We start from the raw sequence: 27,611 nt of genomic DNA, 5'->3' as shown, positions 1-27,611 counted from the left end.
TATAAAATACATAAAACATTTATAAACTAACAGATTATAGACATACAAACTTACAAAACATTTAAAACAAGAAAAAAAATAAATTACATTTAAAAAATAACTTCCTGTCCTTTACTGTGATTATTTGTGTATGATTTATATGTCAGTTATGTGACTGTCAATTAATTGCTTCAACTCGATGATTTCTGCTGTTCATACATTTACACGATACACCATTATTGTTCTTTTTTTAAAAAAAAATACACATTTTAAAAATCTATTCCAATTATCCAATTTCTTCTTTTCTTTGTTTTCTCACAGATTTTCCTATTTTCTGTTCATAAAATCTATTGTTCCTTATGAATATATTAGGTTTTTTTATTTTCAGTCTCACCCCCCCCCCCCCTTATACGTCTTCAGTTACTTTTATCTTACTGTCTCAATTCATCCTCTGAACTTTATTATTACAGTATTATAAAGATTTTCCTTTTATTACATTGTAAAGGCAATTATGCTATTTTTCTCTATTCTTTTTGCTAGATACTCAGTCACCGGGAACCAATCTTTGTTAAATGTAATAGTATTCTCATTTCTCAAGCAACATGTGAGTTTGTCCATCTCCATAAATTCAAACATTTTTGTTATCCATTCTTGCATTATTGGGGCCTCTGGACTCTTCCATTTCTTTGCAAATGTTGACCTAGCTACAGCTATCATGTAGAATAGGATCTTGCCTGCTCTTTTTTCAAGCTCTACATTGGTCATTCCCAACAAATACAAAGTTGGGTCCATGTTAAATTTAATATCAATAATTTGTCAATTTCAGTATGGATTTTAAGCCAAAAAAATTTCACCTGCTTACAGTCCCACCATATATGCATCAATGTTCCTGTCTTATTAAGACAGCTCCAGCATTTGTTATTATTATTTTTATAAATTTTTGATGGTTTTTCTGGGGTAAGATACCAGCAATATTGAATTTTATAATAGTTCTCAATAATAATAATAATAATAATAATAATAATAGGATTTATTTATATGCCGCCCAGTCACTGGGAATCCGGGCGGCTTACAACAGATAGTTCAATAGAAGTATAGAGTCTAGATCAAGGGAATGTAATAGTGCCACTCTATTCTGCTCTGGTGAGGCCCTATCTGGAATATTGTATCTAGTTCTGGGCACCACAATTCAAAAAGGATGTTGAGAGACTGGAGCGTGTCCAAAGGAGAGCAACTAAAATGGTGAAGGGCCTGGAAACCATGCCCTTTGAATAATGCCTTAGGGAGCTGGGGATGTTTAGCCTGGAGAAGAGAAAGAGAAAGAGGTGATATGCCAGCCCTGTTTAAATATTTGAAGAGATGCCATATTGAGGAGGGAGCAAGCTTGTTTTCTGCTGCTGCAGAGATTAGGACCCAGAGCAATGGATGCAAGCTGCAGGACAAGAGATTCCACCTCAACATTAGGAGGAATTTCCTGACAGTAAGGGCTATTTGACAGTGAAACACACTCCCTCAGAGTGTAGTGGAGTCTCCCTCCTTGGAGGTCTTTAAACAGAGGCTGCATGGCCATCTGTGAGGGATGCTTTGACTGAGATTTCCTGCATGGCAGGGGGTTGGATGGCCATGGTGGTCTCTTCCAATTCTACAATTCTATGATTCTATTGCTTGCTTCTCCTAATGCTTGTTGGATGAAGGTCTCTTCATCTCAAATAGAGACATAATCAGGTCTTTGTTTATGCAGAGGGTGAATGGCAGTGCATGAATTGATTTCTTCATCCATTCAACCAATCTTCCCTAATAGTCAAACCCATCTTTGGAAGCAAGTAAATAATGCAATAATGCCACATCTGCATTTGTGGATTATGGTGCTCTTCTCTATCTTCATAAGCACCAAATACCAAACAGCTTGCGTGCTCTGAATCACTTGCAATCCAGTTTATTGATGCAGAAATAGTAAAAACACGAGGATAAACACGCATGACCTGTTTCATTTTGGAGTTCCCATTTAATTTCTTGATTAACAGCTTCAATGGCATGGTTTATAATGGTTAATTCCTTTCAGAGAGTCTTTGTGAGCTCAGGTGATGCCAGATGTGTCTGTCATAGGGAAGGTTAAATACTTAGAGTACTTGATAATTACCTAATCAACATTACCATCTCACGTTAATTCTACCCCAGGAAGTGGTTGATTATGACTGGCCTACATTATTCTAGCATGAGTTGGGATGAAACCCCCTGTTGCTTGCACTGATTTAAATTATAATAATAATAATGTTCCCATGCACCACAATCTGAATAGGCAAAAATAGACACTATCTTTTTTCTTTGAAAAGGCAAAAGAGAAAGTAGATACCGTTTCTACCCTTCCTCTTTCTCTGGCAAGAATCTTGTACCTTCAATAGCTGCATGATAGGCAGAAACTAAATAGATGTAGAATTTCCTAGCATTGAGATGCAGTGATGTGAACATTTTGCCTACTGAAACTGAATCTTTGCTTGTATTTGCACTGTTAAAGACACATGAAGGCAGAAGCTATGCTTTTTATCAAGCATAAAGGATTATGGTGATTTTAGAATGGCTCACATTGCATTTAAAAAAAAAAACTTAGCTCCTGCTTTTAATCAAACACTTTATTTATAACCTAACTTTCCCCCAAAACTGGGACTCTTCAAAAAATGAATTTTGATCTCACAGAAAAATCCAAGGGTCATTTCATAGTCACATAGCATCATGTGATGATATGCAGATGTGAAAGAGTGATGACAGACAGACTGTACTCCTCATTTTTAGGGGTGTCTAAATTCTGTGGCTGGCCTTGCCCTTGTGGCCCCTGTCCCTCATTTATTCATTGAACGCATTTATGTATCTACCATGAGCCAAAAGGTTTCCAAAAGAGGCTTGCAAAATAGAAATGAAAGAATTGCTGACCTCACACGTACAATCTAAATACCAAAAAAGTAACAAAGAACAAAGTATGTGAAGAAAGAAAAGGATGGCTGTAATTGTGGTCAGTTGAGGAAACAAATCTCTGACACAGCCAGATATACGAACTCAGCTAAGATTGGATGGAACCAAAAACTTAATTCCAGACACATCAAGTAACATTACCAAAAGAAGTGGCCTTCTAGATGATGTTCCTGTCAAAAGGACTTTCAAGCAGGGATGAAGAGCAGAGCAGGTGGAAAGTTCAGTCCCTGATGAATTCCAAAATATTTTGTCATCAGCACTTGTCACCAGCAGATAGTGGCTTCCACTGTTTTGATTTTTGTTTTGTTTTTTTAATGAATTTTTACAAATATAACACAAAGCTGGAGGGATAAAACTGTGGAGGAAAAAACAAGAAAAAAGATGGTAATGCATAGAATATGAAAATGGGATAGGGCATATTCATTAATATAAGTTGGCGTACGTGCAAAAATACTTTTTCTTGAAAGAAGAACAATAGGTTTACCTGCTAGTAAACAGAGGGAAAATATTGCCTTATATGGTGGGCCATGGGAAGACTTTTCCACATTCAGAACATTTATCAAGAGATATGATAGCTGAAGAGTAAGCCTAAATGCCCTGAAGGCACCAGATCCTGTATGATCTCTGAAGCTAAGCAAAATCAGTCCTGGTTAGTACTAGGATGGGAGACCAGTGCCAGGTGAAGTAGGTTATTATTTCAGAAGAAGGAACTGGCAAAACCACATCTGAGAATTCCTTGACTTTATATATATATATATATATATATATATATATATATATATATGCTTTAGAAGAAAGTTACCTTTGGGTCACCTTCTCCTGTAATTTGCTCTAATTGGCCAGGATTAGACTGGAACTGGTTTCCCAGAGGATTTTTTCTTATACTGCCCCCCAGACAGTGGCATGACCTGCCAGAGGAGACAGAATAGTTGAAAATGCTGACTGCTTCTAAAACAGCACTAAAGACTTATCTCTCCTGGCAGGCCTACCCAGTCAATTTTAAATCATGACTTTTTAATTGGTATATTTTAAAGAATGTATTTTAATGGTTTTACAGTATTTTATTGTATTTTAGCTGTTGGTTTTATGTGTTCTTAATTGTGTTTTGCATTTTAACATGCTGTACCCTGCCTTGAGCCTTGAGGAGAGTTGGCAAAGACATAACATTTACTATTGTTGTTGTTATTATTAAGCCAGCAGGGTACAGAAGATCAAATTTCTGCTACGTGCAACCAAAAGAGCACAGGAAGCACAAGCCTGTCATCTCTAAATGGCTTGCTTACTCCCAGGGCTCTTCAGAGCAAAGGGGATTGATGCACATATAGATTTCCCAGTCACCCTTATCAACCTTGACTACTGCATGACTCCTCCTCCTATTTTAAGCTAAACATGGATATTAGGACTTCTGCTCCTGCCTTTCTCTTCTTTCTCACTACCTTTCATGACAACTGAAAGGAAAACCAGAGATAAGAAAGTTAGCAAAAAATATTAGTGTGTGTAACTAATTACTAGTAAACTTTTTTAAAAACTAGGCCAAATGAAGATCTTCTATGCAGTGTCTCAAGCAGAAAACAGGAAGATCACCTGGATTAAAAGAAGATTGCTCCCTTCAGTATTGACCTTATTACTTGTTGAGTTAAAATCTCTTAACTTTAGAATTAATTACTATCACACTCCAATCATGTCCTAAAATAAGTAGCTTGTATCTTGTGTTCTACTCTGGAGGATTAACAAAGAACAAGAATCAGTTTTGCAAAAAATTCTACATAAGTAGGCTTTTGGTTGTTGTTTTTTTAAACTGGCTGGTAAATGTAAAGTGTGTGTTCTTTAGCGGTAGCTCTTAATTAATTAATAGATTAAGTAATTAAAAGCTGTGCCAGAAAGCTAACACAATTTACCTTTAATTAATAATTTAATCCTGGAATTACATTAATTTTAAAATTCCATCTTAAGTAAATTACTTTAGTTAAAATCTAAATTTAATTAAATTTTCTTTTATATTGGAAATTTCCAAGTTAATTGACAACTTATCGGCTGTGCATACCAGCAGGAAAAGCCAGGTTGGGGCCAGAGTCAATGTGTGACATTCATATGACATACGCCCCAGCTTGGCATGTTGCTGCATGCCACACCACACAGTGTGCGGCATCATGGCGCTCCTCTGGTGCTGCATCTGCGTGATGCAGTGCCGTAAAGCTGCAATGCTGTAGCTATCGTACCCTTTGAAAGGCACAAAAAGGAACCACTTTTTGTGGCTCCTTTTTGCATCCTGGAAAGGCCAGATCAGGTCCACAGTGAACAGTTGCCACGGCCCTGATCTGGATGTAAAAGTGGCAGCTGCAGGACGTCCCCTAGGAGCAGTCTGCACAGGCCCTTAGTTGGTTTTAACTAGTTAGTTCCTTTCTGTGAGGAGAGCCTTCCACAAAAGAAGGAAGATGGGCAAAAAGAGGAGGAGGAAAACCTGGAAGTTAATGCAAGGAAGTTACAGAAATGAGGCAGGAGCCCAACATGTGGACCTCTTGTGAGAGTAGCATTCTCACTGCAGTTTGCCACTGTAATTCAACAACAAGTGATAGTGTTTGAAAGGGGGTGATTACAATTGGCTTTCTTTTAAAAAAATTAAAAATCCAGTTTCACAAACAGAAACAAACAAAGAAACTAACAAAAATTCAAAAATTCAGGTTTATGATACATGTTAACAGAAAAGTATGCACAAGGGACACTTAGCAAGCTATTCCATTGGAGTAGTTATCCAGGTGTCATTGAGTGCTTCTGATTAGGATGAAGAAAAAAATCCCATGTTGTGGTTGAGATAAAACAGAAAGTATCCTTCCATAAGTCAGCAGTTTATAATGGTGGTTGGAACAAATGTGAGTTGGCAGTAACATGATCAATAAGAGTTGACCAGTCCTCATAAAAAGAGTGTGATTTCTTGTATCCATTACAAAAGTTGATGGTGTAGGAAAACTTTTCAAGTAACCATGTATTCTAAACTCTCATCCACCATTTTTCTAGAGTAAGATCATCCATCTCCCAACAGGCAGCTATTTCAAAAGTGTCCAATAGGAAGATGATAAGGTTTCTGTATTTTAGAACACTGCTTTCTTTGATATATAAATAGAATAATGAAAGTGCAGGACAAATATGGACCGTGTGTTTGGTAAAAAATGACCACCATCCAAAAGATTTGAGTTTAGGACATTCTATCCACATATAGAAATGGAGATGGGACATTTTTAGCTATTCTTGATAACAGGATGGAGATTAGATATCAGCTGTGAAACATTTTAAGTATTCATTCTTTTGCATTGGCCAGCCTAGATTTATAGGAAAGGGACAACCAAATGTGGAGCCAATTTGAATCAGTGATGCTCAATCCAAGTTCTGATCACCAAATTAATCTGGGGAAGGGGCCATATTCATAAATCATTTCCACTTATACATTCTATATGGTTGCAACTCACCTTTGCTTTGTAATTGATTTTCAGTACATAGTGACTTATAAAGAATTAATGGATATGGAATTTCCCTTTTGCTGCCACATGGGTGGCAAAAGAATAGACTTGATAGATTTGAAACAATGTAATTTTGAAATGTTATAACTGAGTGGAAAGAGATTCCTTAGTTTTAGGCTTTCAACTCATAAATAAGTTGAGTGTGATATAGTCCTTGGCTTTCCATTCTTTGAACTGATTAAATAATGGGATTCTTTAGTACTATGTGGATGACCTGGAGACAGTGGAGAGTTGCAAAAGGGACATGATGACACAGACTGAATGATTTCCATTCCTGCACTAATGAGAGGGGATGATGTGTTGGTTTCAGTACTTTAACAATGCTGTTTTATAACTGCACCTGGACCTGGTATTTAAATTTCAATAAAAATAAAGCTTAATAAGAGAGCCCTTTCCTTAAAGTATGAATGGTTATCATGTGGACCCTGAGATGTTATTGCACAGCAGTTCCTACTGGTCCTAGTCAGTGTAGAAGGTGGGCTGAAACAGACGGGTGGCTAAGAGTGGCCTCTAGTTGCTCCAGCCTCGATCAGGCCCTAATTGGGTCCTGATCAGCCTGGGGTCATGGCAATCAGATGGCCCGCTCAAGATGTGGGCCACCACTGCAATCCCAAACAAGATGCCAGCAGGAGCAGTTCTGTTCCTTTTGCTGGTGACTTCAGGCATCCTTAGGCAGCCTTGGAGTGGCTTCCAGCCACTTGGGAGTGTGTGGCATCTGCATGCTACACCCCTGAAATGGCCAGAAGCCACTCTATTTCAGATGATGAAACTGGCAATTCAACAACATCTAGATGGCTTCACATTCTTAAAGACAGTCACTGAATTTCCTGGACTACCATTCCCTGTACTACATCCCAAGAGTTTACCATTTGAACCTCAGATTGGTAAATGAACCTGCTCCACCCCCTGGTCCTTTTTGGTCGAACTCAGTGATCTCTCCACAATATCTGGTCACTATGATGCAGTGTTGTTTCCTTAGTGCAAGTACGCCTGACATGTTGATTGGAACATTTTATGAAGAATTCAATTAGGATTATTTTGATAGTACCCACTCACTACCCACCCCTCAGGAAAAACAAAAAATAAAACCCAAACCAATTTCAGCACTCTATAAACTCAGGACATAAATCTTGGCATGTTAAATATTATGCAGAGTGTACTAATACCTTTTTAAAGCCAAAGCAGCAGAAGGACATCAAAAGAATAACAAACAACAAAAAGGATTTGTTCTGCCAATTTCCAAGCACCTGAAATAAGTGACCTGCTTCAAAGATTCCATCAAGTTTTAGAGGATTCAGGGAGAAGATTTCCTCCATTTGGAGCAAGACTATACAGTCAGAAGGAGCCTTGAGTTGTGTGTGTCAAAGGACAGAAAGCAAGATGCCATGTTTATAGTTTGGACTCCGTCCATGTTGGATACCCCTCTCGACGAGCATTAGTTTTCAATTAAAAGTAAAGTCTTTCACTTGGATTAAACAACACCAGCCTTTGGGACGTTGGGGAGAGGAGAGAACTTGTATCACTTTTTCAGCTCAGATTGCCTTAACAATTTTTAGCTTGCAATACAATTGCAGTCTAGTATTATTGCTATGTTCCAGTACATTTAACTTCTCCTAAATGTGGGTAAATGAAAAATCACATCTATTACTCTGTTTTGCAAGCAAAATCTTCTTATGTTTTTTCCCTGTGCATACTGCAGTTTTAAAAGCTGCTCTATTTAAAAGAAACTGGAATAATATCAAACTGTTTTTGAAAGAAAAAAAATATGTATTTCTGTGACTTATTCCAATTCCTCCCTGCATATTAGCAGCTAAAAAAAGTACAGCATTACATTAGAATGAAATATTATTTAGGCTGAAAGCATTGCTTAATGAAGGCATAGACCAATCAGCTGAGGGAAATAAGAGGAGAAAACAGTTTCTAAAAGGTGTGTGTGTGTGAGAGAGAGAGATTATGCATGGAGAATGTAAAGATCTGTTTGTAGCCTGTAGCCCTATATGCACATTTATCTGGGAGTAAACTCTTCTGAATTCAGCAGCATTTACTTGTGGATTTGAAATAACATTCAGATATTTAAAAATCCACCTAACAATGATACCTTTATTGAGCCAACCAAAATGTGCAATTACATGTTGCAAGCTTTCAAAGTTCCACTGGCTTCTTCATCAGGCAAGGTGTTAAAAACCATGCAGGAGAAAAAAAAAAATCGAAGATGTTAGTCATGGGCCTGCATGTTGCTGTTTTTTGTTCTCGGTTCTGATGGTATGGAGGGGTATTATTTGCCCTCCATTACCTTCACCATTTTGTTCGCCCTTCTCTGGCCATGCTCCAACTTGCCAACATCCTTTTTGAATTGTGGTGCCCAGAACTGGACACAGTATTCCAGGTGAGGCCTGACCAAAGCAGAATACTTTCCTTGATTTAGGCACTATATTTCAATTAATGCAGCCTAAAGTCAAATTGGCCTCTTTAGCTGTCGTATCACACTGTTGACTCATGTTCAACCTGTAGTCTACTAGGAATCCTAGATATCTTTCACATGTAGTCTTCTTATGCCAAGTGTCCCCCATCCTATATCTATGCATTTCATTTTTTCTACCTAAGTGCAGTACCTACATTTCTCCCTGTTGAAATTCATTTTGTTAGTTTTTTGTGGGTTTTTCGGGCTATGTGGCCACAGTACACACACACACACACACACACACACACACACACACACACACACACTTTTTCCAGGCAAGCATTCTCTGAAGATGCCAGCCACAGATGCTGGCGAAACATCAGGAAGAAACTCTTCTAGAACATGGCCACATAGCCAGAAAAAACCCACAAAAACTATGGATGCCGGCCATGAAAGCCTTCGACCTCACATTCATTTTGTTAGTTTTGGCCCAGCTTTCTAATCTGTTAAGGTCATTTTGAATTTTGATCCTGTTCTTTGGGATATTAGCTACTCCTCCTAATTTGGTGTCATCTGCAAACTTGATAAGTATGCCCTAATCAAACCTATAAAAGTGAGCAGGGGATGGGACGAATATACATATAAAAAAACCGATAAATGCGTTTTAAAAATTCTCAGATGCCATGAGAAGCTAATGAGAAAAATCCTGGACTGATGAGAATTTTTTCAGTTCAAGATTTATTCTATACAAAATTCATATGTGGTTGTTTTGTATACAAAACACCATTTTCTGTGTGATAAATATTATTTTCAGTGCAGAAAACTCTGCTCAGAAAATGCTGTTTCCCACACAGAAAATGCTTTTCTGCACAAAAATAACTCATATTAATTTTGAATTAAAATCATAATGATATAATTGTGTGGTAATATATTTGATAACCAGCCCATGAAAGAATAAAACCACGCACAGAACTTGGGATGAAATATGAACCACTTTATTTAACCATCACCTATTTAAATTTATTTCTTGATACCTGCAAAAGGGGGAAGAGAAACCTAGTGCAGGATAAGCTGAAGCAGTTGGTCAGTCCTACTCCTCCACAGTTGCCCTTGGGTGAAGCACCTGAGCCTCAAGAAGAATACAAAGGCAGGTTATAAACCGCGGTCTGCCGCCACCGCCGTTTGCTCTGTGCGGGAGCCGCAGCAGCCACACCGCGCGGCTCCCGCACGGACCGAAAAAGAAGCTCCAAAATGGAGCTTCTTTAAGCGGCGCCTCTATGACGTTGCGAGGCGCCAGGGGCGGACTCGCGATGTCATAGACGCTGCGACACGTGCTGACGCACAGCGTCCGATACGTAAACATGGCGGCCCCCATGTGGAAGGGGTGCCACCATGTTGTACGTATGGAATACGTACTAGGGTTAGGGGGTGCGGAAGCACCGCCCCTTCCTAACCCTAATACGTATTCCATACGTAATTTTTGGCGGTTTGTAACCCGCCAAAAAGAGGATTGCTGCCTGACTGACCATCTGCTAGAAGACCAAGCAGAAGATCAATCAATCAAACCTCAAGCTGCATGATTTCTTGTGAGGGCAACCTTTTCTCAAACAGTATTTCACAACTCTTTGTTACTAATAAACCATATTCTCAAATATATTTATTGATTCCTCGAAGTATATTTATTATTACAAAACTCAGCTAATCCAATTATTGTATATTAGATGCATTTATTCCATTGTGATCTGCACCCTTTCTTGCCTATTCTTATAATATCTCATCATCGGGTCCCATTCTTCTTCTATTACTTCAGTGTCCTTATTAGCTAAACGGCCTGTCAAAATATCCATCTCATTTTGTAAATTTTCTCCCACCACACTTCCAAATTCGGTGTCTCCTGATTCTTCCAGAATTGTGCGATTGTGATTCTGGCAGCGGTTATTAAGTACAACAAAATTCTTTCTTATCTTTTTCTGATCTGTGTAGGAATCTTTTCCAGCATGTTAAGCAAGTATATTTCCGGTCTCATTTCAAAATTTACCTTTAGCATCAGCTCGATTTCTCTATGTATTTTTTTCCAACAAAGTTTTAACTTTGGGCATTTCCACCAAATATGCATCCATGTTCCCGGTGCGTTAACACATTTCCAGCATGTTCCTGGTCCTGTTTTATAAATTTTGGCAATTTTGTTGGGGATTAAATACCATCTATGTTCTATTTTCCAGTAATTTTCCCGAAAGTTTTAAGATTTTGTAAATTTCTTTGTTTTTTTTCTTGTGGAGGTCCAATTATCTATATCTATACTGTGGCCTAGATCTGTTGCCCATTTTATCATTTTATCAGTGACTGGTTCTTTTTCTTGCTCCAAATTTCTAAGAAACTTTTGTAATTTTGTAGTTTTTTTATTGCCTGTGTCCAATAAAATTTTTGAAAATTCAGATATCTCTTCTTCAATGAATTTTTTGATCTATTTTAAATTTTTCTCTTATCTGTAAGTAGAAAAACCAATGTACCTTTGAATCTAGTTGTTTCATAGACTCGATGGGTTTCAGTTTGTAGTTGTTATGTTCCAATTTATATAATAGATCTTTATAGGTCAGCCAAACATCAAGATCTTTCCATCTTCCAATAAATGCCTCCTGAGGGGATAACCAGAGGGGAATCTTCCAATAAGTTTTCCTTCTGATTTTTTCCCAAACCTTTAGTAGAGATTTTCTAATCGCATGGTATTGAAATTCCTTGTGAATACTCACTTTCCCGTACCACATGTACGCATGCCAACCAAATCTATTATTGAAGCCTTCTAAATTTAGGAGCTTTTCCCAGTTTTTCCTGGGACATTCACAGATTGGAGGGTCCAAAAAGTGTCACGACCTGGCTGAGCATTTTTGACTCTCCAATTCCAGATTCCTGCATTGTTCTAGGCCACATTTTGTCAAATTCCAGACGGACTGGAGATTGACCAAATGTTCCTGCCTGGTACAAGGCAGAATTGGCTCTTTCCCTCATGTGACCACCTGATTCATGTCTCTTCATCAGCCAGGGCCTTAGGACCACAGGCAGTGGCTAAGCTGGAGGCTGCTGTGGTGCCAGCTGGCCCTGAGTGCTGAGCTGGAGATGGCCATAGGAGAGGACTGACGGCAGGAGTTTTGTGGTGTGACAGCCTCCCATTCTTAAAGCCTGCCTCACCCCCAGTCATCCTCCTCCTCCTCCTCCTCTTCCTTGCTCACCAAGTGCCTCAACATTGCAGCAGAGGGAAGGGAAGGCACGCCATTGTGCACCAGGGACTCATTTAATTTTTTGGCTTTTTGGCTTTTTGGCTTTGGCCTGCCCTGCCCTGCCCTCCTTTCCTTTCCTTTCCTTTCCTTTCCTTTCCTTTTCTTTCTTTTCCTTTCCTTTTGGGCTTCTCTCTGGAGTTTATCAAATGGGAGGAATTTCTCTTAAATTTGAATGAAAAGAAAGTGGGGCCAAAACGCATTCACTTAAAGTCCCTAGTTTCGCGCAATTATGTGAATACGCATTTCATTCAAACTGGCTCCCCATTGCCCGAAAATAGCACACCAGTGCCCAAATTTGCGTGTGACAGTCTATCACACAATAATGTCAAACCACATGATTGCGTTCAGACTAACTTTCCATTGTCTGAATTTGTGTGTAATGAGTTATCATGCAATAATGTTAAACCCCATGATTGCGTTCAGATTGCCATCGGATTATACTTCCAATTCCCCTTGTCTGATAAACTCCTCTGATGGTGGCATGGTGCAGCAGCAGCTGTGGCCACTCCTGAGAGAGAACAGAAAAGGGCAAGAAGGAGGGGGGGAAGCCCCATGCTAGTCTGTCTCCTCCAAACATCTCTAATCACCAAGCCAGCCTCCTCTTCCTCCTCCTCTTCTGTTGTTGTTGTTGTTGTTGTTGTTGTTGTTGTGTGCCTTTAACTCCTTTCTAACTTATGGCAACCCTATAGAGTTTCCTTGGCAAGTTTCTTCGGGGGAGGGTTGCCTTTCCTTCCCCCTAAGAGGCTGAGAGAGTGTGACTTGCCCAAAGTCACCCAGTGGGTTTGCATGGCCAAGCTGGGATTTGAACCCTGCTCTGGGATTTGCTCTGGATGAGGCAGGCATATGCTAGTCAGGAGAAGAAACCTGTTTATTACTTGTCTGGAAGTGTTCATTAATTCAACATTACTACTAGATGCATAGGTGGTAGCTGAGAATAGCCAATTTGGATTGGTGAAATAATATTTCTTGTTCCCAAATATATCAAATCTGGCAATGGAAATATATGTCTTTAATTATGTCTTGCTTGGAATATCATAGCACACACTATATGGGGCTGTCATTAAAAACCAAATCAAAAAGCTGCCGCAAGTGTCCAGGATTCTCCTTAGCAGGGTTACCAGAACTAAATAAACAAATTATTGTCTTTAAAAAACAAAAACAAAAAACATATTTTCAAATAATCTTTCCATGCCTAATTAGCATCCTATATTGGATCTACTACTTTTTCTCCAAATAAGTAAAATATGAAAGACATATCATATAATCAAGATATTAAAAACAGTATTTAATAATTACAAAGTAGACAAATTTACTGGTATAATGGATTCAATTTCCCCCATCCATTCTGCAATATATATTTCAAGATACACACACTTCAGAAATGCATCACAATGAACATGCTCACAAGTGGGGATTATAAGAGGGGGGAAAAGGCAATCCCTCTCAACTGGATTTTCAAGATGGTCACAGCAGACAGAAATCCAAAGCCCCTGAGTAAATAACAACATATGCAGTTTTATGTTGTAAAGTCTAATCTAGTCCTTGGATTTTACAGTGCAGCTTGAAAGGAAATAGGTTTGGTACTTTGACATTACTCTACATGCCCCAGGAGCTGGCAGAGAAAGGGCAATAATAACGTAACAAATAATGAGAATAAGATTTTCAGCATTTATTCCTCAAGAGCATGAAGAAAAATACAAACTGGTAAATGTTAGGAAACCATTTGGAATCAATTCTCTATCAAGCTCTTTTGGCTAAACACTATAAATTCCTAATTATCCTGGGACCAAAGTATTTGACACAGGATGTGGACTGTGATAATTATGTTTTTGTGTGTGTATGCATGGGAACTGGACTTAGCTTACTGGGGGCTGAAACAAACATGAGGTGGAATATCTATAATTAAATCTTTTTTATTTATGGGTTGTGTATCATCCTAAGCTTCTCTGTATCATTCCAGTTTTAGTATATGTGCTGCCAAAGTGGTTCTATTTATATATCAGGCTCAACACAGAAGAAATGGGTCTCCTCCTCCCCAGATTTCCTCATAACAGCCTTGCAAGTTTGGTCATATTGAAAGAGTTCAGCAGAGACAAGAATAACCAGTGAGTTTCAGGGCTCACTAGTGACTACAACTCAAATCTCCAATGTTTATGTGTAGGGTAGGGGTTTGACTGAGCTGGAAGGGAAGCTTAGGTCTGTTTTCCTCATGCTGTATTCCCATCTAAACTCCCCCATTGTCAGTACTGCTGAGGAAAAATATATTGATGATATAGGCATGGTATGGTGGTGTTAGAAGCTGATTTTAATCAGAAAATGCTGGAGCGAGAGTTCTTTATCTCCTTGGTCCAGCCTTGGCATTGTTCTGATCTAATTTGGAGCCCATTGTAGTTGCTTTACAGTTTTTGATAGGAAATCCAATCATGGATGATCTGCATCATGCCCTGTTCATGCCTTGTGAGAGTGGCCTCATAAGCTTAGCATAAGCTTAGTTAGTACTGTCAGAGTACAGAGACTGAACATAAGAAGAGCCCTGCTGAATTAGATGAAAGTCCTATCTAGTTCTAGATTCTGTTCAGCTAGCAGTGCATACCCATTAGTTGCTTATGGGACTGACTATATACAAGCCAGACATGAGCACAACTGCATCAGTGATCCCACTCAAGTTACCCAGAAAATGAAACACAGAGCTGTATTGACCCATGTCCTGCAGAAAATGTACAGTCATCCTGAGTAGTATTGATTAAGTGATTGGTTAGTTGGCAGATTAAAAGTAATGGTGCTTGAAAGTGGGTCTCCCAGTGTTGTTGAACTACAGCTCCCAGAATCCTTGATTATGGCCATGGTGGCTGGAGCGCCAAGAAACTGAAGCCCAACAACACTGGGGGACCCAGGCTTTGAAACCATTGATTTAATTCTTTTTAAAATCTCAGTTGAAACAGAAAAACTCTTGGGAATGGCTTAGGTTAGAGTAATACAGTCCACCCTCCCTATATTCGGGAGATACGTTCTGGATCCCCCCCTCACACACATATGGGGAAAAGGGTGTATGCTCAAGCCCCATAGAAAATAATGAGAAGACAGATGAAAGTGGGAGGAGTCCATTGGGTGTTTTCTTCCATCACCACAGTGGGCATAGCTAGAAATTGATACATTTTAATAATTTATTTTGATAATTATTTACTTTTTGCAGTAACAACTTTGGGACTGTTATTATTTTGCTTGTAATAGCCAGGCTTCCAATTCACTAATATTCAGCAGAATATAAGTGGACTTTATCAGACTGGCAAAAAGACGGGAGAATAGCAGTATGCTCCTATCAGTATCGTGCAATAGCATGCAGATTATCACATGACATTGTGTGACGTTGCAATTATTGCGTGATTATCCCATAATAAAGAGGAATTCTAGCACCACTTTTTATTCACAGGATTTTCCCATAGATGAAAAGCTGTGCTAGAATCCCTATTTATTCATTGGATAATTGTGGAATAATAGCAATACCATGCAATACTGAGAAATACTCTATACGTTATTGCATGATATTGATGGGAGCATACTGCTATGCTCCCATTTTTTTGCCAGTCTGATAAAGTTCTGTGATTCTGCTTTTCGTGCATTATTGGCACTGCATCTACACTGCACAAATAATGAAATTAGACACTGCTTTTACTGCCATGGATCAATGCAACTCCATTTTGGAATTTATAGTTTTGTGAGCTATTTAGCCTTTTCTGTCAGAGATCTCTGGTGTCACAACAAGCTACAAATCCCATGATTCCATAGGATGGAACGATGGCAGTTAAAGTGGTGTCAAATTGCATGAATTGTGCAATGCAAATGATGCCTTGGTGTGTTCTCACTCAGTCTGAGCAAGATCAGTGTATGTGGGAGGAAGGTCACATGGGTGGCTGCCTTGTTTTTTTGTGGGTGCCGTGCTTCTTGGAATGAGCCAGCAGAAGAGAGGGATGGAAGGAGAGGAGACACATTGAAAACATGAGCTGAACTAACTTTTAAAGTTTAGTTTACATTTTAAAAAGTTATTTTGTCTTTTCTCTTTCTAGGGGTAATTGCAGCCACCACCAGAAAGAAAGGAGTGGCAGAATCAGTGTTAGTGCATGTGCCAGGTCAAGGGGAAGACTGCCTTTTCAGGCTTGTTCCTCAGATCAGTAGGTGGCTCACAAATCTTAGGAAATCTGAAAATGCAGCAGCAACTGCATATTTTAGAAAGATTAAAATTCCTTCTCCAAGGCATCAGGGTAGGAAGACAGTGTTACAGGAGAACTGTTTTAAAATATCTTTGCTATTTTCCTCAGAATTTCAAAGATGGACTATCTGAATTTATCAAAATGGAGACTAGCAGACTAAACTTGGAAAGAGAGTTATGAATGATCTTTCAATACCAAAAAAATCAGGGTCATCTATGCCACAATATTTCTGATCACTACATGCGATTTTGAAAAGTAGACAATGAAAAAAGACAGATAGCTCCTATAGGACCCCACACATGGATGTGACAATTCTTTCTGAAAAGTGCAGGAAATATCTCACCATCCAACAAGTGGGGAGAAAAATTATGTATTTTCTACTTCTCAGAAGCCCACATATAAGAATGATACACACAAGGATTTATATTGTTTTCTTAGTGACTTGTGGCCCTCCAGATGCAATTGGGATTCAATTTCCAGCATCCCTTATTATCAATATGCTGGCTAGAGCGGGTGTAAATTGCAGTCAAATTTGTTGATGTTATTAACTATATTTATTTATATCCTGTCTTTTTCCCAGTTTGGAACTCAAGGCAACTTGCAACAGCTAAAATAATTATAGCTAAAAATATACCAAATGCAAAAGTTAAAAATATAATTAAACTATCCATAAAATTAAAACTAGTATAACCATTAGGTGTCAAACATCTCTGGGAAGAGAGTTCTAGAGCCTGGGAACAGCCACCAAGAAGGTCCCACCAGATGCTTCTGTGAATGTGAACCAGCAGCCAGTGGCTCTGTTGCAATAAGGAAGTTGTGTGCTCCTTGAACCCTGTGCTCCCCAGTTAACAATCTGCAGAACTTACCAGCTGAAGTTTCTGAACAATTTTCAAAGGAAGCCTCATGTACAGTGCATTACAGAAATGCAAACAGGATCTAACTAAGGCATGTGTCACCGTGTCATCCAATGACTCAAGGAACAGGCATAGCTTTAACTGTGCCTTAACTATGCAAACCTTAACCATTCAAAGGCACTTCTGGCCACTGCTGAGATCTAAGATTCCAGATTTTATTTGTTGCCCTCTTGGGTTAATAAAACACTTCAATGAATCAGTAAGCATGGATATAAATTGTATTGTGCCATGTACCTAGTTAGGCAAACCCAGGCAAGGTATTAATTATCAGTATTCTTACTGTGGAGTGGATATGTTACAAGTGTCAGTTGTAAATACTAGTACGTGGAACAGGTTTCTGACACCACAGGTTTTATGGTTTGAATGTCTGTAGCACAGGTACACTTGTGGCTTCATCTATGGAAGGTGTAAAAAAGAATAATTATTTTTATTGTACAGAGGGTAAGATAGGTCCCAGAGAAATAAAGTGATCCGCCACAGGTCACCCTAGAAGGCAGCTTCTACATTAAATCACAAATGGCTTACTAAATACTTTCATGACTTATGACTTTCCTCCTTTCTAAACTGAACAACCTCCTCAAGTTATATTCTCTCTCTCTCTCTTCCTCTCCCAAATCCCACTAAATAAATCTGAGTTTCAGCATCTACTGTTGTGTCAGCTACAATCTTGTTAATAAATGTTACCAGGCTAACTCTTTTGACAACTCATTCATTACAGTACATTAATGATTCTGAAGAGCTCTGAGGCGATGAGGGCGTTAAATACCCAGTTCAGTTTATGCAAATAATTTCTCCTGTTGTCAGACAAAATGTAATTGTCAAATGAACATTTACAGTGTGACCCTATCCTTTAATTATGCCTACTGGATAAGGGTGATTTTGTCCCTTAATCTCCTTTGACCAGGAGAAGGCAGAGTTATTTTTTACAGATACTCCATGTCGGATCTCACCACATGATCATCCAGGCCCACACTATGACATCCCATTTTAATGTGCAATGTGCCTTAAACTATGTGGGTTATTTTGGCAGAAGAGACCCAAATCTCCCAATCTCTTCATCCCATTTTGAGTGGTAAAAATACAATGAAAGCAAAACCCTAACATGTGCTTCACTTTCATGATACTCAAAATGTACTGCCCGTGATCTCTCTGTGTCTCTGCCTATGACCATCTTGTACATTACAGTTTCCCTTCTGAAACTGGCAGTGCAAGGAAAGACATTGCATGTGATAAGCAAGAAATACTACCAACAAAGAGAGTAAACTTCAAAATATGACATTTTTATATATTCTTCATTACGGGAGATTGGGTACAAACTTTAAAAACCATCAATTGCTCAACAGGTTGTAGCAGTTTCACAGAGTAGGTATATACAGTACAGGAGGATGGGGAAAGTGTATCTTGTGACTATATTCAGCCCCTGAAGCCCACTTTTACAATCCTAGCCCATACTCTGAAGTTCTCCAACCTGTATGTGTGTAAAACTGGCAACATTTTGGGTTGCAAACCATCAGCCAGTATAAGTAGTTTTTCCTTCTCTGTGCCCCTCTAATTTGTTTCTTTGCCCATATATGAGACCAAAATGATGACTGGAAGTGACATAGTATCTCTGTTGGCACACCTTGATACACCCTCTCCTGTAGTGCAGTGGTCCACTCTTACAGTACAACAAGACGTCCTTTGTTGGCTCTGAATTTCTGTCTTACAGTGAAATCATTACTGACCACTACCAGCCACCTTTGTGGTTGAATACTAGCCACTCCATTTATAGATGATAATTGCAAAGCACTTGGCTATGCTGTTTGTCTTGTACCTCAGAGTCAGAGGAAAAAGAAGACCACAAAGCAATTGAAGATTGAGCTCCTGTGAAACTCACAACACAGGATATATTGTTCTAATGGCTCTATTCTCTATCACTAAATGTAAATGTCAAGGCATACAAATAGATGATGGGTCTGAGGTGAGGTGTGTGGATGAGAAGACCCTCTTGATTTTAGCATTTTTGTGCATTTGCTCACCAGCTCCTACTGAGTAGCTAGACACAGAAAATATATACTAGAGCAGGGGTAGGCAACCTTTTTGAGCTGGGGGCCGGGTTGCTGTCCCTCAGACAACTGGGGGGCCGAAGCCAAAAAATAAATAATTAAATAATTTTTAAAAATAATTAAATATATAAATAAACCAGGACAAATGTAGGACAAAATTTTCAAATGGAAAACACTTTTTAAAAAAAATTGGAGGGCACACGAAAAAATTTGCTGATTTTTTAAAAAAATGTTAATATAAATGCATGTTTCTGAGGCTTCTATAGACAATTGCCCCCCAAAGGCCCCGGCGGCAATCGGCGGCAGGACCGGGCTGGGGCCGGTCCCAAGGCCTTGCCGGGCCGCATCCGGCCCACGGGCCGCAGGTTGCCTACCCCTGTACTAGAGCTACAGTTAGTCATTCCTATTACTGCGTTTTCTCTTTTCCCCAAAGGCAGTTAGGCAGAGAATGTCAGGAAATGACATTGGTGTGGCCACTAGGGGGAGCTGTTGTGCAGATAATTTACAGTTCCAGTGGCAGCTAATGTGTCAGCATTCAAAAAGTGCATCATCGGAATGTTGATGCAACTGTCAACTGTCAGTTCTCAACTGTCAGACAGAGAGACAGTTGGTGCCTGAGAGTGGGCTGTGTCTGTTACTGAGAGGCAGTGAGATGGTTGTGTGTTAATGTGGCTGCCTCAGAGGTTGTGTTATTGTTGGTTGGTGTAAATAGTGTGTATTAGAGATGGATGTCCAATACACTGTGTATATCTATGTTGTAAATACTGCAAAGGAAGATTAAAGCCCTCATTTAGAGTGAAGACTTGTAAGAGTCATTATTAGTTGAAGACATCTTCACAGATTCCTTCTTTTTGGAGTCCTGTCAACGTGGTTGAACTCTGCAGGTGGTCGTGGTGGACACTGCGTGTCATTTCATAGGTCCCAACACGAGTTATGGGCGCAGCAGACGAGCCACAACAGAGGCATGGTCACCGTTGCCAGTGCAGCAGATCACAAGCAAAGCCTTTGTTAGGGAAACATTCCCAATATGTTCATTTGAAAGGAGTGTCCTTGAGTGAGACACGAGAACCCAAAATGTCCATAGGCAATACACACTTTATTGATTGGCCAAGGCGACAGCACACCAGCAGATGGTGATAAAATTACCGCTGCCCCCAATAGCCATTTACAAAAGTTTTTATAGTAAAACACAGTTCATTGTTTACATAGCATTAGCTTAATTGGCTAGTTCATACACACATGATTATACAACAGGCAGTTAATTGGCTATTGTCTAAACAACAAATAATTGGTTGCGTTCATTGGCTCTACATTTGCTAATACATTTGCTTGGAGTCTGGAATGCAAAGAGATACTAGCTAGGATGTTCTTGTTCCTTTCAAGGCCACAGCAAAGGGAAAGCATTGTATTCTCAAAGCTCGGGCGAAGGGAGGGGTGCATAGCCCATGCACTTTTACTCTCTAGCTCATTCTATGAGTCTACTGTAAATCACTGCTCTTTGCATCTCAGAGCACACTCACTCTGGGTTTCCTGTTCCCTTATTTGGTCCGTTAACCTCTAGGCCTTGAAGCAAGCAGGTTACAGAAGCAGAAAGCATTATTATGTCTCTCTCACCTTTAGCATTCTAACAGCAGCAGCAGCAGCAGCAACCAGTGAATGGCCACCATGTGGGGTTGTCACTGATGTTCCTTCATGGGCTTCTGTGTGCCTTTCAAGAGTGTAAGTCATATGCAGCAACATAATAAGATACCAGAAACAGTATGATGTACCTTGTTTACAGTGCTATTAGTGCTTCTGAGAGTTATTGCAAAGCATTATTAGGCCTCTTTCTGAGCAGTTGCAGAAGTAATGTGTCATATGCAACTGTTTTTTTTAAATTACAAAAAGAACAAAGGGAAGCTCAGCCTGTGGAAATCAAGTACATTATAGGTTGCTTATCTGACAGTGCTAACACTACAGCCAGAGCTATTATGCATACACAACAAGTGACAGGCTTGCAGCACAATTATGTCATGGTGTTGCCTAATATAGTTCCCAATCTTGTTCCAACTCAGACATGTAATTCCAGATAATTCAGTGAACATGGTGATATGTCTGCCTTTGCTTTTGTTCCAGGTAAATCTCACTAAAAGATGGTACTAATTGAACTAATTTTTAGAGGCAGAAGTAGGAATCGCCTCTCTCCAAATGTCATTGGACTCCAATTCCTTACCCAGCATAGACAATTGTGAGAAATGTTGGGAGCTGCAGTCCAACAAATCTGGAAGGTAACATGCTTTCCATCCAGCTGTAGTCTCTTCTTATGCTTGAGCTACTTATAAGACACAGATCTCATCTATGACCAGCTTTGTGTACCATGTGAAAGGTTTTTTTAAAGGGCTAGCTAGGTTACATCTGTAAATCCCATTCAGAATAAATTATGCAAGCCATAAAAATAGATTCCACACAAGAATAGCCTCATTTATTTGCTGACATCAGGGATGAGGAAGTATTATGTATTTCAATACAGTATCTCTTTTTCACATATTTACTTGTAATTTTGTCTCCTTTCTGTACCAATGTGTGAGTTTAAAAATAAAATAAAGTTAAAGGATGCATTTAGACAGATATTTTATTGTGTATTATACATATACATATTTAAGTAAATTGTTTGGTACATTCAAATTACTGAAAACTGCACTGCAACATTTGGTGAAATACAAAATTTGGTGGATGGCTAAGTTCCAATGCAAACATTAGTCTAGGAGGCGTGGAGTAGTTCATTTCATACAAAAATTTACAATGATTGGGTACTTAAGGCATCACTACTCACAACCACAACAAAGAGATTTGAATTGGGTGGTAGAGGGATGAAATAAATACTAAGAAACTACCTTTCATGGAGGAGACAAGTAAACACTTTTCCAGATGCATTAATGTTTCTGTCAGTTTGTAGCACATACAGGTACAGCTGGCCCACTGTATCCACAAATTCTTTATGCATGGATTCAATTAGTCATGAATTGAAAACATGTTTTAAAAGGTAAATTACAAAAAGCAAACCTTTTTGCTATTTTATATGATGGACACCATTTTACTATGCAATTGTATTTAATGAGACTTGAACATCAATAGATTTTGGTACCCACATGGGGATCCTAGAACCAAGCTCCTAGGGTCTAGGATTTAAGATGTCACACATATTTTTATACACTCCCACCCCCGCACACATATTTACATGCTATGCATGTGACTTAGAAGTCAGTTTCATTTACATTGGTTTGGATCAATTAGATGCTTTTTTTTGGTCCCAGTAGGCACTGGAATAAAACAGAGGCCCCCCCAATGAAGGGAGGATATAGCTAGCTCATCTTTTCTGACATCCTTCCCCCTCTACAGAGTTTATCACACTGCAGCTGATTTTGACATTAAAGAGAGATTAAAGCACATTTAAAGCACTGCACAAAAGAAGTAGAAATGGCAAGTAAATAAATAAATAAATAAATAAATAAATAAAGATTTTATTTGTATACCGCCCTTCCAATGATCAGGGCGGTGAACAGCATATTAATAACAATACAAATACAATTACAATAAATATTAAAATACTATACAACCATATTAAAACAAAACTAAAACCCCATCAGCCAGCTGCCATTGCCGTCGAAGGGGGGAAGACTAGCTGGCGCTTGATTCGGGGAATGCTGATCGGAATAGGAAGGTTTTTAGTTCCCTCCTAAACTGGATCAGGGAGGTGGCCGAGCGGAGCTCTATGGGCAGCGTATTCCAGAGGGCCGGGGCGACGATGGAATATGACCTCCTCGTTGTGGAGGCTAGTCTAGCCCCTGGAACCCTCAGTAGTTGCTGCCCGGATGTTCTGAGGGTGCGGGGCGGAATGTATGGAGAGAGGCGGTCCTCCAGGTATCCTGGGCCCAAGCCATGTAGGGCTTTATAGGTTATCACCAACACCTTGTACTGTGCCCGGAAGCGAATGGGCAGCCAATGCAGGTCTTTAAGTATAGGTGTAATATGACTGGCCCTGGAAGTACCAGTGACCAGTCTGGCTGCCATATTCTGTACCATCTGTAGCTTCCAGGTATGGTATAAGGGTTGCCTCATGTAGAGCGCATTGCAGAAATCCAATCGAGAGGTTACCAGAGCATGTACCACCGTTTCAAGGTCTCTCTGGGCCAGGTATGGGCGCAGCTGGTGAATGAGCCGAAGCTGATAACAGGTGCTCTTGACCATCGCATTCACCTGAGATGTGAGGTGAAGCGACGAATCAAGAAGCACCCCCAGACTGCGCACGGAGTCCTTCACAGGAAGCGTGATCCCGTTCAGGACAGGTGGAACCACCGCCATTCCTGGACCAGGGGAACCTATCACAAGTACCTCCGTTTTCTCTGGATTCAGACTGAGTCGGTTGCACAAATGATTATCACATGCAATTGAGAAAATAAAGTAATATTGGAAGTGCATTGTTGCTGGAATCCCAAAAGTAAAAAGATGTGCATTAATGCTTCTTTGTGACCACTTCAGTGGCAGGTTTTGTGTGACGTTGTGTGAAATTGTTATGTGTAATTACGTTATTTTTCTGGGATATTCATGGGATAAATTCCCGATCTCCTTAGTGTGATAAACTCTTACATCTCATGCCACTACTGTTCATGTTCCTCTAGATCAGCGATTCCCATTCTATGCTCTGTGAAGCCCTTAGGGCTTCATGAGTCAAAAAAGTTGGGAACCCAGTGGTTCCCAACCTGTGTTCCCTGGAGCCTTTAGTGCTCTGTGAGTCAAAAAGTTGGGAACCCTGCTCTAGTTGATTCCAGAGGACAGCTTTTCAGAAACGGAAGGGAAATTGAGTGATCTGGAAAATCATCTCCCCTCCTCCACTTTTCAGAATGGATCACGTTCAGTCTCATGATTCTTGTACCCATACTAAGCATCTCTAGGACTCCAAAAGCAAATATATATGTGTGTGTGTGTGTGTGTGTGTGCGCGCGCACGTGCGCGCGTGCACTTGAAACTCCCAAGGATTTTAATATGCTAGATGTTGTGCGTTATGTTTATTTCAAAGAAAAATAAAATTAGTAAGCATAGTTAAATATATGTGACCTACCCATAAATGAGGGGTGAAAAAAATGTGGCCCACAGGCCCCATGCAGTCCCTAGCCCATGCCCTTGTGGCCTGTCATGCCCCCGTTCCCAAAGCTGCCCAACCTCCCTCCAAAAGTGTTTTTGTTTTCAGGGTGATATTCATGCAAGTTTTGCCTACAAATCACACAGAAGGATGTCAAATCTGTGAAAACATGCAAAAGCACTCCCATTCCATCCTCAAAAGTACCCCATAACTCTACATCAGAAGAGCCCTTCCTCCAGTCCATCTGTCATCATCCAGCCTGGGAGGGAGTGAAAAGGCAGGTCCTATTCCATCAGGCCTAGCCTGAAGAAGAAGAGCCCTCCCCTCCAATCCATCTGATATCATCTGGCTTGGAGAGAGTGAAAAGGCAAGCCCAACTCTATCATGCCTAGCCAGAGCAAGAAGAAGGACTCTCCCTCCAGTCCATCTGCCATAGTCCAGGCCTCAGAAGGAGAGAAGAACTACTGGACTTGATCCCCTTCCCCACCACCATTCTCTTTTCCTTTTGTGTTATGTCTTTTTAAACTGTAAGCCTAGGGACAGGGAACCATCTGAATAACTATCTGTAAGCTGCTCTGACAGCCTTTAGGGCTGAAGAGCAGGGTATAAATACAGAAAATAAATAAATAAATAAATAAATAAATAAATAAGTAAATACAGTCCCTCTTTACGTCCTGTATTCATTTTAAGAGTGACGCAGAGGAAAACAGTGGTATTTGGACTTGGTGTGGGTGCAGCCTGCAGGATAGTTCTCCTTGCCTCCCACATAGTTGCACATGCCTGCCCTGAAAAGACAAGTTTATGGACAGTTTAATCTTCTTTCCTTTTTTAGACTCACTCTAATTTGCTTTCCTATTGTTTTTCTCTTTAGGAAGGGTGCTTGGTGGATCTCCCAGTACAAAGGATAACAGGAATATGTACTTTTTATATACCATCATGTGGAAGGAATATCTACTTTTTATATACCATCATGTGGAAGGAAAATGACAGCTCAGGTACAGTTCGTGTCGAAGCTCTTTTTTTTTTACAGACCAATCTTATACATACCTTCTCCAAAGTGAGTCCTAATGAGGCTCCTTTTTCCAATGCAAATTAGTACAGAATTGCAGTGATAGTTTTCTACATGACTATTAGAAGTGTAGCAGCCCAGTATTTTTGTGCCTCTGACCAGCTAATGTCCATTTCTGTCTACTGAAAATGAAAATTATTAAGATTTGTAATAAGGAGAGGAGTTAGAAAGCAGAGAGAGACAGAGAGAGCACTGAAGGGAGGGAGGCATGTATCGGGCCTAGAGGGGACGGATAGAAGACCCATTTTTCTCTTGCGTGGAGATTTTCATTTGACATTCATGCTGTTCTCCTCCCACCCTTCTTTCTCAGACAAGTAATGCAGCTGGAGTTCAAAATGGCTGAATCAGCACGGAATCATTTACCCAGGAATGATGAAAACTGTCATTTATTTCCCTGCTTGGTAATTTGCAGCAAAGAGAGCTGGAATTGGGCAAAGGGCCAACTGACAAGCCCTGTAGGCCTGAAATGGGATTGTTTCTGGACAGAAGGAGAACCCCATGTGAAAAATTATCCACTAACTAGTATGGATTGTGCACACAGATTTTGTCTCAAAAGAAGCAAAGACAGAAGGCAATGTAGAATTCTGGCACTGACACATAAGCATTTGTACTTGCATTTGTGACATGGCTTGTGCACGCTTGGGTTGAGAGGCGTCACATGTGTCTGGGCTCGCAAATTAATTATTTAACTCTGATATGTTTGAATGGCACACTGCTGTGTGTCCTACCAAGTCAAAATAATTATACAAAACTTCTCAAAGCTGTGGCAATAGATTTAAACAGCAAGCTGTGTATGGTAATTTCCTTTCACCTGAGGTTATTATGTTTGCTGGTGTTTTCTCCAACACTTCTTTTGCCATAGTCAAAGACCATTGCAGAAAGCCAATTTCTGAGACACCTACAAACTGACAATCTGATCATGATACCACTAAATCAAATCTTCTAATAAAGATCCAAAGAATTGGCTGTTTTTCCTCTCCTCCCTATATATTTAGAAAATGTAAAATTTAGGGACTAGGAATGGGAAGAACATACATTTGAAAAATTATCAAACCCCACTTTTTCAAGTATTCAAAAGCCCTGATGAGAAGACTCCTGGACTGATGGGAATCTTCACAGTTCACGACCTAATCTGTACAATGTTTATACCAGGTTAAGTTACACTTGGGACATTCCATTAAAAATGGAACATGATTGATTTTCACTGAAAACTGCATTTTCTGCACAGGAAACAGGAGAAAATGCTTTCCTTATCCCCCAGATAATCCTGTTTTCTGAGCAAAGCAGCAAGATGTGAATAGGCTTCAAAAATTGTGTAGCTTTTGTAGTCTTTCTTGCAGCAGGAAAAAATTGCTAAAATTACTCATTCCGTCATTTGAGAAGGAAATTAGTGGTGTATTACATCCTTATAAGGGACACCATGAAAGTAGCAATGTTGCACAGATCTGCAGACTCAAAGGACTGAATGAACCTTGGTTCTACCCAAGTATAATATACTCAGTACACTGATATAGATAATGTTATCTTGAATGTAAAATAAACATTCATATCTCATTTTTTTCTCACTGTTTCTTTTGATAACATCTTTTATTTTTCTCATAGCAATTTGGTTCATGTGTTTCTAAAAATCCCATCCATGTCCTTATTCCAAACTATCTGCCTCTTCTTTTAAGGAGGGACAGGTTTTTCTTCTTGTACCATGGGGAAATCTTGTCACTTTGCACTGCTAGGTCAGGAGGTGCAGAGGTATATGATGGGTGCAAATTTTAATCAAAAGAGTCAACATCCACTATATTCACTACAGGTTACAGGTACCCCAGTTTTGGGGCACAGATTAGAGCTGTTTTGTAAATTCAGCTCAATGTATTAGGTGTCTCCAAGAAAAAATAAAGCCTGAAAGGTGTCTGTCCATATTCACCAGAGGTTAGCATTACCATTCCATTTTGCTTTCTTAGTAAATGACAATCAAAAATATAAGGTAAGAAAGAAACATAGATCTTCTGAACTAATAATGCACAAGTTATATTTGTGGAGTAATAAGTAGTCTTGACTACACAATTATAGGACTATAATTCCACTTTAACTGCCATGGTTCCATCCTATTGAAGTTTCAGATTTG

The 27,611-nt window shown here is 39.5% G+C and overlaps 1 long non-coding RNA gene across 1 annotated transcript; it reads left to right on the top strand.

Annotated features, from left to right (window-relative positions):
• The first annotated feature begins 20,786 nt into the window (after positions 1–20,786).
• On the top strand, positions 20,787–26,936 carry LOC149315928 (uncharacterized). The gene is made up of 3 exons (XR_016280688.1): positions 20,787–21,571; positions 25,295–25,418; positions 25,803–26,936. It is a non-coding gene; the product is annotated as an uncharacterized LOC149315928 (long non-coding RNA).
• The last annotated feature ends 675 nt before the right edge of the window (positions 26,937–27,611 follow it).

This window comes from Sceloporus occidentalis, unplaced genomic scaffold (assembly GCF_023333645.1).
Source record: "Sceloporus occidentalis isolate IW3139 unplaced genomic scaffold, rSceOcc1.0.p SCAF_3, whole genome shotgun sequence".
Classification (NCBI taxonomy): domain Eukaryota; kingdom Metazoa; phylum Chordata; class Lepidosauria; order Squamata; family Phrynosomatidae; genus Sceloporus; species Sceloporus occidentalis.
The sequence above is the reverse complement of the archived record's forward strand: the minus strand, read 5'-3'. Positions and strand labels throughout refer to the sequence as shown.